Here is a 12,357-nt window from a genome sequence, read left to right on the forward strand (position 1 = left end):
AGCTCACCTCCCTTGTATGATGGTGCACCTATCTCCAATATCCAAGCTGGTGTTTTGGTCCTAAATTTGCAAGTGACTTATGGGTTGTCAGACTCTAGTGTCTCATTTTTATTGAGGTAAGTTTAGAGCTTGGAATACATCGTTAAGGTTTTACCAAAATTATCATCATCATGTCACTAATATTGCATGAGGATATGATTGCCAAAACCAAATGCCATGATGCCATCAAGAGAGAAAGCAAGGATGATGTTGATGAGTGTTGGCATGGACTACAATAGTATCCACACTTGTCCTAATGATTGCATACCCTTTTGACATGAGTATGGGATTTTGGTTCGTTATTCATATTGTTGAGTTCTTCACTATTATAGATAGGAGTTATAGGCTTAGGCTATCCCAACAAAGGTATTGTGACAATTTTCTATCATCGAGAGGATCTGACATATGTTTAGGTGTAAGTCCATATAAAAATATAGAGGATCTGACATTGGGAGGATATGACTTGTGTTTAGATGCAAGTCCATAGAAAGATTTGTGATATTTATGATATGGCATGCTACACATCATTCCACCGACAATACTTTGAGGATTCTTGCTAGTTGTGTCTACGTAACTTGCATCTTGGGCTCATCATGGATTGCATAAATCCTTTTGGACTATGGTCAACGTCTTGGCCAACATTCCCAATAGTTCTCATGATTACAGCATGCCCCCATGGTTGACCATATAGAAGGAAAACCTTATTCTTTCTCTCTCATCCCAAGAAATACAAGGCAAAAAAGGGATTGGCGATAGGCATGGAGAGAGAATGGAGAGCATTCCAAGACCCCATGTATATCTTAAAGAGTGTGGGATCCACAAAGGGAGCACGAGAGGACTTGATAGCAATGGACAAGATGCCACAAACTAATGGCAACAAATTGTGCTTCCGAAGGCACCATTCAAGAGGGAGGAAGCAACTTTTTTCCTAGTTGGCAACTATTTTATATGGGTACTCACTAGTGTGGTGCAGACCTTGGCACGTATAACATTGGATGTTGTTTTGCGATTCACGTCGTTCATGTCCCTAGCTCGCTGCATTGTAGGAGCCTTTTTTTTATACCTCAAAATATACTACTCATCCTACATGACATAATGACTAATCTAATTGGTTTGATACATAGTACTTTCATAGGGCAGCCATCCTTTCTCCCAATAACTTTTAGCCCTCCTTCCTCTCGATGTCTTAGATGCCAGTAAGGCATAGTCAGGGTTATCCCACTCACTTGGTGGCTCCTCGATGATTACCTGGTTTATGGGAGTAAGCCATAGTGGTTGGGATTGTGGACCTAGAATTGAAGATGGCAAAGGAAAATTTCAAACTTGTAATGTCCCTTGGTTGGCTGATGGGGGCTCCTTGTAAGGCTAACTGGCCCTCCTTGTATGGGTTAGGTGGTGCCAATGATAAGGAAAATGGATGCCTTTGTTGGTACGTGGTGTGGGGCATCGGCACAATATCCCCACCTAACAGAATAGGTGGAGTAGAGCATTGGCCTTGCCCAAAGGTGAGGGCACTCACTCGTCGAGTGGTTGCTTGTACATATTCCATATCATACATTTTCTCGCCTTGGAGACAAGTGTGGATTACTTGGTCCTTTTGCTAATCTAACAATAGTAACCTTTTTATTTACGTATTGAATGAATATATCAAGTATATATGTGGAATCACAATAGGGAGGAATGGATTGTATCATAATTAATGCTTACAACTTTACACCAGTCAAAATAGTTCAACTCAACATTCTTAGAACATTTGAGTATTTTAGTAGAGAAATGTGATCATCTTAGGATTGCTTTTGACATGCTTAAGCTTCCTCTCTAGATTAAGCTGTAACTTTTCTTTTCTTTTTTAATAGAATTGTATTTTTTCGAGCGAAAATTTTTGTAACTTGCTTGAGCCTATTCTCTAGATTAAGCTATAACTTTTCTTTTCTTTTATAATGGAATTTTAAATTTTTGGGAACAAAAAGGTTTTAGGAGCCACGATGATAGTCCACCAAAAACATTTTTGGGTGAACAAACATTTTTGGTTACCAATATAAAAACATTAAAAACTTCAAGATTTACATCGAGTTGGTCATGGAAACCAACCTTTTGGAAATCAAGCTAGTCATGGAAGCCAGGCTTTTGGCTTTTATCAAGCTGGTCGTGGACACCAAGCTTTTGAAAACTATCAAATTGATCGTGGAAACCATGTTGAGTGCGCCTGTGCAAATAAATTCATATGTAATTTTTGTGGAAAGAATGGCCATGATGAGGATTCTTGTTATTGTGAAAGATATATTGATTAAAAGGCTACTCGTGATGCCCATAATAATGCTTATATCATTCACATAATGTTGATGGAGACAATTCCAAAATAGAGAAAATTCATAATGTGACTACTAGTGGATCTAATTATATGGCAAAGAATAAAATTTCATTGACAGTAGACTCTGGAGCTACTCAACAGATGACACATAATTATCAATGATTGGTCAATTTTCATTCTCTTCAAGTGAGAAAGTTTGCTTATTTGGGTGATGACTCTTCTCATCCTATTAAGGAAATTAGAGGTCTTCTAACACAAACCTCCTTAGGTATCCACATTCTACATGGAGTTTTGTATGTTCCAGGGTTACATCGTAATTTGGTTTCGATATATAGGCTTATGGATATTGGAATTCTTGTATAATTTGATCGACATGTTTGTCAATTTATCAAGCAAGGTTGCATTCTTGGGGTGGCACCAAGAAAAGGAAATCTGTATGAGTTGATGTTGAATGATGAATTTGCAAATGCTATCATAAGTAAAGGCCAAGAATCAAGCACAGTATGGCATCAATGGTTTGGACATGCAAACTTTCAATCAATTTTGGATATGGAAAAACATGATCTTGTGGATGGTTTATCCCTTAACATGGATGCCAGTATGGGTACATGTGAAGCCTGTGTTCTTGGAAGCAACATCGATGACCATTTTTTGGGAAAAGGTACAAGAGCTACAAGGATCTTAGAACTTGTGCATACTAATTTATGTGGTCCTTTTCCTTATTCTCGTGGTGGAGCCCAATAATATATTCTATTTGCAGATGATTTTGCTCGATATTCATTTGTTTACTTCTTATCAAAGAAATCTAAAGCATTTGAAAAGTTTTGTTCATTCAAGAAAATGGTAGAGCTTCAAACAAGCGAATTAATTCAAAGACTACGGAATGATAATGGTGGTGAATTCAAATCTCATGTTTTTAATCAATTTTTTCAAGAAGCTGGAAGTGTTTGAGAATTTACTGTGCCTTATTCTTCTCAACAAAATGGTGTAGCTAAGTTAAACATCATGTAGGATTAGAAAATTAATTTTGGGTAGATGCTCTGGCAAGAGCAATTTATGTGCAAATTCATTTTTCTACTTCTTCACTTTGGGTGAAATGCTCATTGAAGTTTGGACAAGAATCAAGCCAAATGTTGACCATCTTCGCGTATTTCATTGTTGTGCTTATGTTCATATTCCAAAAGAACATCATATAAAGATGAATCCTATTGCCATAAAGGCTATATTTCTTGGATATGCATATAATGCTAAAGTTCTTGGACATTTCTTCTCAAGAGATTATCATAAGTTGAGATGTGGTTTTCAATAAAGCACAGATGTCACAATCTTTTCATGATACTCATGTTGTGGAAGCTATTTTACAAGATTTTTATACTGATATGGAAGAACTTCTTCTTCTTCTTCTTCTTCTTTGGACCTCTTTGCAAAGGAGAAACATTGACCATGCTTCATGTATGCGATATGATGTCTTCTTCTTCGAAGCTCTTTTCCTCACTAATAGTATTCTTCTTCTTCACCATAAAATGTACACTTTCTTCAAGCTCAGCCCCCAATGCAACCAATGCGTCTTTGCTTGGAAGTGGCAACCTACACGCTTCCATTTTGTCCTAGCTCCATTTTCTTCCCTTCCTTATGAAGTATCTTTTGAAGGAATGCCACTCGTTCCATATCTACATGTTAGTCCTATTCAATGCTTTTTTTTTGTGGTGGTGATCATACTACTTTGTATTAAATATTAATTGTATATATGGTATACCTTGGAATGAAATGAGATACCAAGCATTAATATTCTTGCTCAACTCTGCGTTCCATGTTGGCTATAAAAGTAGGAATTCAAAATGTTTTTTTCATTAAAAACGTTTTGTAAACATCCTAGACCGTGCCATACAAGAGCTCTTTTCCCAACCCATCAAACAAAAATGTTAGGGTAAGAAGAAGATTTGGTTTTGGCAGTGGCTCCTGCTCAAGGATCAAGACTATGAAGGCCATGGTAAAATAGGGATTTTGGAGGTCCAACATAAGGAAATCTAGAGTACTTGCATGTCATGATACCTTGCTCCCATAAAAGTAGCATCACAGTAAAGCCTCATTGACACCTCTTTAAAAAAAGCCCAAAACAACAAATTAGTATGTTTGGTCATTACATTTTCATAGAGTTACAATCTACTACATGTTTTTATCCCCTCATGCATAACTACCTAGCAATAATGTACTAATGGGAAATCAAGAAGGAATGGAAATGAAAGAGAGCATTTGCAGTTGCTTTGAAGTAGAGATAGATCTTGAAATTTTTGAACTCATCGTGGACCTGGCTTGGTGAGTCCTAAAGATCTTGAAATTTTCAAACTCATCTTGGACTTGACTCCCTTCCTAGGACTGCCTGCATATGCATAATCTGATAAGAGGAACAAGGGGGTTCTACATACTTGTTAAATAGGAATTGAGCATGATTGAAAAATCTTGTGATTGTCAATGTACATTTCTGGTCTTGGAGGCAACCAAGAAGGGATTCCCCTTTCATGGCCAAAAGCCGACCACAATTTATACTCAACAACTCGTCAAGCATGGTAACTTTGGAAAGAGATCCTGGTCAGGCATCATGCTTGATGAAAAGAGATTGGAGTGTGGTGGAGCTAGATGAATATTGGTCTCAGTCCAACATCAAGTGTGATTCAAATATGGTGGAGCTAGCTAAAGACTGATCTCACTCCAAGAGAGGCAAGGATAGTCTAGAGACTGACTTGTGAATCATTATGCATAGACATAGAGCTAGTGGACTATTGCAACCTAAAGAATGAGGGACTACTTGAAATCTTCATCTAGAAGATTATTGGCCTCAATAATTAATCATTTTTACACCAATTTTATGCCACTAGTGGGGCATGTAGAGTGAATTGATGATCTAGTAGTCTCTGATGACTACACAATATTGTGGTGCTTTTCTCTGCAAACACCCCTATATATGGTCTTTGTATGATAGATGGAGCAAGCTTGTTGTCGATCTTTTTCGTGTAATCCATGAACACCATAGATTGCTTGCTCAGTTTTTAAGAAGCCAGTGTCAATCGTTTCTTTGAACAAACACACATAACACCCTTGAAGAGATATGGCTCTTTGAAAGAGGTGACTTGTTGTTTGAGCATCTATCTATTGATTGGGATTGAAGTTGAGCTTAGGTAAATGGTCATCAATGGTGAGGGACACCTCAAGGATTACTACTAAGGCTTCACTGTATTTTGAACTTTCCTTAAGTGGTTTGTCATAACTGTCTTGCATAATTGATGTATGTTTGTGCAAGGCTCTGATGAGTGTTTCTTGGCTTGTCCATTTGATCTTGGAGTTTCTATTAATTAATGGCCAATTATGAGTAGCGTCTACACTATATGGATCATGATGATTGGCACCCCACCGGTAGCGGATGGGGTACCACATCAACTATGGGATGCGTTTGAAAGGAATATGGAACTAGTAAGTACTCAAGAAGGTACTTTTCATTGAGTAGCCTTAGTCTATGCCAGGAAAGCTATGGCTCCACTTTGTTACTAATGTCTCAAGTGATTTGCACTTCCAGATACTCATTGAAATTCCGGAGGGGTCCCATCCTCCTCTTGACTACATGTCTGGGTATTGCCTCCAAAAATCACCAATGGGATTACCAGGCATGGGAATCCTATCTTTATCCTGTTGCAACTCCAGTGTGGGTGTGCGATTTGGATTATCCAATCCTTGAAGCTCATTGATGGAATCATTAATGGTGTCTTCCATTGAAAACTCAAGGGAGATCTAAGGAATATGTGGTCTTGGGGGAGAGGAAGAGCAAGGCAAATGGATTTAGCAACTTGATAGTTCTCAAGGGATGGATTGTCGTGCTGGTAGCATGGAGTTCTGGAAAGGTATGGAGGGTAGTATTGGAGTTAGGGAGGGATGTGAGAAGATCAGAATAGAGAGTGGCAAGATAGGGGAGATTAAATTGAAGGTAGACCACATATTCCTTTGGCAGACCTTATCACTTCTGGTAGGCATTGACAGCTTTAATGTAGGACTTTTCAAGGAGTTATATCTCATGGAAGTTGCTGTGGTGATTGTTGTAGTAAGGGTAGGAGGCCAGCTACTACCCAAAGAGAGGGGCTTCCCATCAAGCATTCATATAGTAGTATTGCATTAGCCTTTAGCCATATGAGATTTGCATGTGCTAAGAGACACAAAAAATTCTTCTCGTCTTCATCCATCAATTGGCATAGATCTTAAAAAGTCTTTATGCTTATTGACATGGTCCAATCAAGCTCAGATCCGGCATTTAACATCTTGATTTGCAAGTGTTTCCATGGTATGCATATTCTTCCTTCAAGGTGATCATCTTGCTAGAGGAATGCAACAAGCTCTTGGTACAAGGGTAGAGAGTGCAAGGGTAAGGGCATGCTAGGTCCCTGGAAATAGTGCCAAAATGTTCTCTCTATTTCTCCCAAGTGCAGGTTCTATGGCTATTCATCACCTACAGTCATCGTCGCTTATCGTCATAGGATAGGTGTTCACAATTGTAGCATAGGTCTTTGCATCGTATTCCGATGAGAGGTGCAGGCTAAAGCATGGAAAGTAGATTTCATGCATGTGTGGGTGAGAAAGAGGGCTTGATCATAATGGTTGATGGAGGTTCTCGCCTCCATGGGAGTTCAAGGGTTTAGAAGGGGATTTTAGGGTTCAAAAAAGGGACATCGTTGAGAGAGCTATCTAGGAGGGCTCCAGGGTTTAGGAGGAGTCCAAGGTTGAGGAGTGGAGAGCTAGTCTCCTTCGTGGATTCAAGGGGTAAGGGTTGAGGATGCGGGACAAGGGAGGAGGGAGGATGGAGGAGGAGGAGGGAGGGGAAGGGAGGGAGGAGGAGAAGGAGGGAGGAGGAGGAGGGAGGAAGAAGGAAGAGGGAGGAGGAGGTGAAGGAGGAGGGAGGAGGAGGAGTAGGAGGAGAAGGAAGAGGAGGGAGGAAGGAGGAAGGAGGAAGGTGGAGGAGGGAGTAAGGAGAAGGAGGAGGGAGAAAGGAGGGAGGAGGAAGGAGGAGAAGCAAGGAGGAGGGAGGAAGGAGGAGGAGGACGTAGTACAAGGGTAGAGAGTGCAAGGGTAAGGGCATGCTAGAACATGATAGTGTAAGAGAGCATGGACGCAATGGAGATCAATCACATGAACACAATAGTGAGCTTGAACATTGAACCCCAAAGAGTCAGAGCTTCATTCCATTGAGAGATATTTATACATGTTGGTCTCTACACAATCCATAGGTACCTCCATGGTGGGACCTCTTTTATAGGAGACCTATTGGACAAGACCACTTTTGGGGGGGGACCTTTAGGGTCTCTACACAAAGTGGGGGGACCTTTGAGTCTCTAGTCAAATTGGGGGGACCTTATGGGTCTCTACACGAAGTGGGGGGACCATTTGGGTCTCTACACAATGTGGGGGGACATTTGGGGTCTCTACACAAAGTTGGGGGCCTTAAAAATTGTAGGATTTAGTCTTTCTCTCTCTAGATTTAGTATTTCTCTCTCTATATCCGTATTTTCCAAGTATGATTAGATCTTTTCTAAAGAGGATTTTGGCTATCCTCATCCTTTAAGATTCTCTACACGAAGTGGGTGGACCATTTTGGACAGTGGGGGGACCATTTGGGTCTCTACACAAGGTGGGGGGACATTTGGGGTCTCTACACAAAGTTGGGGGGCCTTAAAAATTGTAGGATTTAGTCTTTCTCTCTCTAGATTTAGTATTTCTCTCTCTAGATCCGTATTTTCCAAGTATGATTGGATCTTTTCTAGAGAGGATTTTGGCTATCCTCATCCTTTAAGATTCATCATACCATCTTTCAGGCTCAAGATATTACAAGTGGAAGTTTGCTGCCATTCTACACACACAATGCTCTCATCCTTGTTGTCCTAGACTGCACTTCTAGCCCTTGTTGCCACAAGGTTAACAACTCCCCTAGACCGATTTGATTACCCATCCTCGGTTTATGGTTGATTCTGTAGACAATGTTGTGCTGTGGTTTTCTTTACCCAACGAGTATGCTAAAGATGGCGTCAGAGATACATGAACCAAGCTTGTTGTCAATCTTCTCCTTCTAATCCACAAACACCATAGATTGCTTGCTCAGTTTTTAAGAAGCCAATGTCAACCATTTCTTTGAAGAAACACACATAACGCCCTTGAAGAGATATGGCTCTTTAAAAGAGGTGACTTGTTGTTTGAGCATCTATCTATTGATGGTGACTTGTTGTTTGAGCATCTATCTATTGATTGGGATTGAAGCTGAGGTTGTGTAAATGGTCATCAATGGTGAGGGACACTTCCAGGATTACTGCTAAGGATTCACTATATTTTGAACTTTCCTTGAGTATTTTGTCATAACTGCCTTGCATAATTGATGCATGTTTGTCCAAGGATCTAATGAGTGTTTCTTGGCTTGTCCATTTCATCTTGGAGTTTCTATTGATTAACGGCCAATTGCCAATGAGGAGCATCTACAAAATTTGGATCATGATGATTGGCATCCCACCGATAGCGACAGGTACCCATCAAATGTGGGATGTGTTCGAAAGGAATATTGAGCTTGTAAGTACTCAAGGAGGTACTTTTCGTTGAGCAGCCTTGGTCTACACCAAGCAGGCTATGGCTTCAATTTGTTGCTGATGTCTCGAGTGATTTGCGCTTGGCAAATATTCATTGAAATTTCGATTGCCTCCAAAAATCACCAAAGGGGAGGAGGAAGGTGGAGGAGGGAGGAGGAAGGTGGAGGAGGGAGCAAGGAGTCAGAGCAAGGAGGGAGGAGGGAGGAGGAAGATGGAGAAGAGAGGAGGAATGGAGGAGGAGGAAGTAGTACAAGGGTAGAGGGTGCAAGGGTAAGGGCATGCTAGAACACGATAGTGTAAGAAAGCATGGACGCAAGGAGATCAATCACATGAATACGATATTGAGCTTAAACACTGAACCCCAAAGAGTGGGAGATTCATTCCATTGAGAGATATTTATACATGTTGGTCTCTACACAATCCGTTAAGTACCTATGTGGTGGGCCCTCTTTTGTTAGAGACCTTTTGGACTGTGTTACAAGGCTTGTGGCAAATGATGCCGAGAATAGCCAAGAGGCTTTACAAGGCTTAATGATGTGCACAATGCCATGAAATAGCCGTGTAGGCTTTACAATGGTGGCATGTGTGTGTGAAATCAAATGCTATACTGCCCACTGAACAATCAGCAATGCCTCTAAACTCTGAAGTCTACTCACCGAATTGATGAACATCATGTTTCAGGTAATGTAGTGATGTGAAACCGTATGTGAACATATGGACTGACTCCGAGTAGGTACTAGTCGAAAATTTCGAGCATGGGTTAGATTGGCAACTTGGTAAAATTCAAAGCGTCCCCTCTATGGCGATCTAGTCTACTCTGATCTAGATCTATACCAACCGTTGAGTGATGAAAGAACAACAAATAATTCCTTCTCTTTTGTTATTTTTAAGTGTTGGGTTAGATGCGTCGATGAAGAGGCAAATGTGTGAAGGAAGTGGTTTTGTCGGCGAGGCTACAATGTGAGTGTAACTTGTGCCAAAATGTGCACGTGATGTGATGAGCGCGTAGAGCACAAAAAATCGAGCAACTTTCCTTTTTGGAGCGCCCTCAAATTCTTCCTAGATCAAGAGATACGACTTGATCTAGGTGGAGGGTAAAAAGGAGTGCAAATGGTGCTCAATGATGATGTGTCATTGTGGGTCACATGCAGTGATGATGTGGCACTATGCCTAGCAAGGGGTGTGCCAATGGAGCCCTGTGTTGAGGTGGTAGGAGTGGTCACATGCAATGACTGTGAAGCATTGTGTGTGCCTGCAGAGGTCCAATGTGCTGACTGGATAGCTAAGGCAGCATTGCTGAGGTGGCACAGATGATGATGTCAGCAGATGATGTGGTAATGCTGACATGGCAAGTGATGTATCACTGATGATATGGCAAATGACGTGCATATGACATGGCAAGAGGATCAGATCAGATGACTTGGTGATGTGGCAACCTCGCGGGACTACTAACGTGGTAGGATGGTAGAGGTGATGATGTGGCAAGATAAGAGAGATTGCCACATGGCTAAACTTTGACCACTAACCAAAAACAGGTTCCATTGACTTAGGCCTATCTGCTACGTGTCAAAACGTGAGGCACTAGGATCTTATGAGATTTCGATCATCGTGTCTCTGCTTTGCTGGTGTTCGTCGAGGCTGTCGTCCTATGAGCAGGCCACGGGCGTTGATGGATGCCCATTTGGAGAAGGTGTCATAGAGTCTCTTCATAAGGCAAAAGCTTGGGCGTTGCTTGGCGGCTGACTGTAGAGCTTAGGGAGCTTGGCGAGGCATGTTGTTGCAGGCTCTTGGCATTGTTTGTTGTCGCCTATAAGTTTGAGAGCTCGGAGTGCGCTAAAGGTTATGTTGAAGCTTGGCTGTTAAAGGAGTCATTGGCTCATTGGTAGCTGAAGGCCATGGAGGAGCACCTTGTTGAGTCGAGGCTGGAGAGAGAGTGCTTGGTGGAGGCCAATGCTTGGAGTGGAAGCAGTTGTTCAGTGAGGCTATGGTGGTCACAGGCACTTTGTTTGCATGGAGACGGTCTACCTTTGTGCTGATTGCTTCATCATTGTTTGCATTGGAGATTGTAGGTGCCGACTCGAGCTGTTGAGCATTCGTCGATGTGTTAAAGGCTGTTGGCTATAGATATTGGAGCTCTATGGAGCTTTGGAGTCTATGGCTCATTTCATTGCCCAGCACTTTGATTGTGGGCTGGATAGTCTACCGCTGCAGGTCATTGGATGAGATGTGAAGAAAGGTCTTTTACCTTAGTCGTTGCTGGACGCTATGGCATTGCGAGATTAGTACCTTAGCCCTTCACTTCTACAGTTCGGCCAAGTGGAACTCCAAATCTTTCTCTAGTTGGATCTTCCAACCTAGAATTCGAGGCCTCTCCTCTTGTGAGAGTCACTTGAGGATATGGAGCCCAAGGTCGCTGAAATATGTTGTAGTCCGAAGTCCCTCTCTCTCAAATGAAGCTAGCCTGTATGTGAGGTCTACCTCTCATTCTCTCTGAAAACGGAATGGACTCTATTTGCCTTTTTATATGTAGGATGTCTTTATCTTCAACAAGTAGCTCCAGTGAGGATGAATCCCTCTGTATCCACCATCATGAAATGTGGTTGGAGCAAAAAATCAAATATATGTGTGATCGATGTCAAGGAAACATGTATCGCGCATGCAGAATTACACTCAATCATGTTTCAAAGTATGGAGAATGGGATGCAATTATAAACATGGTAAGTGTTAAAGAGTTAAGGTTGATTGAGATACATATGGGTTTTCATGTGTTTGAGTTATGATCCCGTTTTAATTTGATACAGGATGCAGTGCCACACCCGCATATGTTGCCCTATGCTCGTCGTGAGAAGGCGAAGCATCGGCGATACGAGGTGGGATCTTCAAGAGGGACCGTTACGGATGCATGGAGTGATGGGGATAGTAACAGTGCTGCTCATGCGGTAGCCATTGACATCGAGGATGGCATGATCGACTCTGACACTAGCAATGATGATGGGAGATCTCATGCACGAGATAAGCGCTCGAAAAAAGGCAAATCCCAGTCTACTGCCGAAACATCAAATGAAGATCACCTAGAGGCCATGACCATGAAGCTGAAAGAAGACATGATGCAAGCCATGGAACAAAAACTTCGCTTGTCTTAGTCGCCAACTCAGACATATCCACATCAAGAAAATGTCTGGTGTTCACACTACATGGCCAATCATACAACAAATGAGTGCCTGGTCCTAAGAGCTAGGATCACTGCACAAGCAAATCCACCACCAAGGTTGTGGTGCCATATCTGCGTCGTTGGCGATCATGATGAAAACAGTTGCATCTTCAACATGCGCAACAACCCACCTCGAACTCAACAATACTCCCTATATCTCTCTCTCAGAGTACAAGGAATGGAGG

Source organism: Dipteris shenzhenensis, chromosome 4 (genome assembly GCF_047967505.1).
Source record: "Dipteris shenzhenensis isolate YYH24624 ecotype China chromosome 4, Dip_SZ_1.0, whole genome shotgun sequence".
NCBI classification, from domain to species: Eukaryota; Viridiplantae; Streptophyta; class Polypodiopsida; order Gleicheniales; family Dipteridaceae; genus Dipteris; species Dipteris shenzhenensis.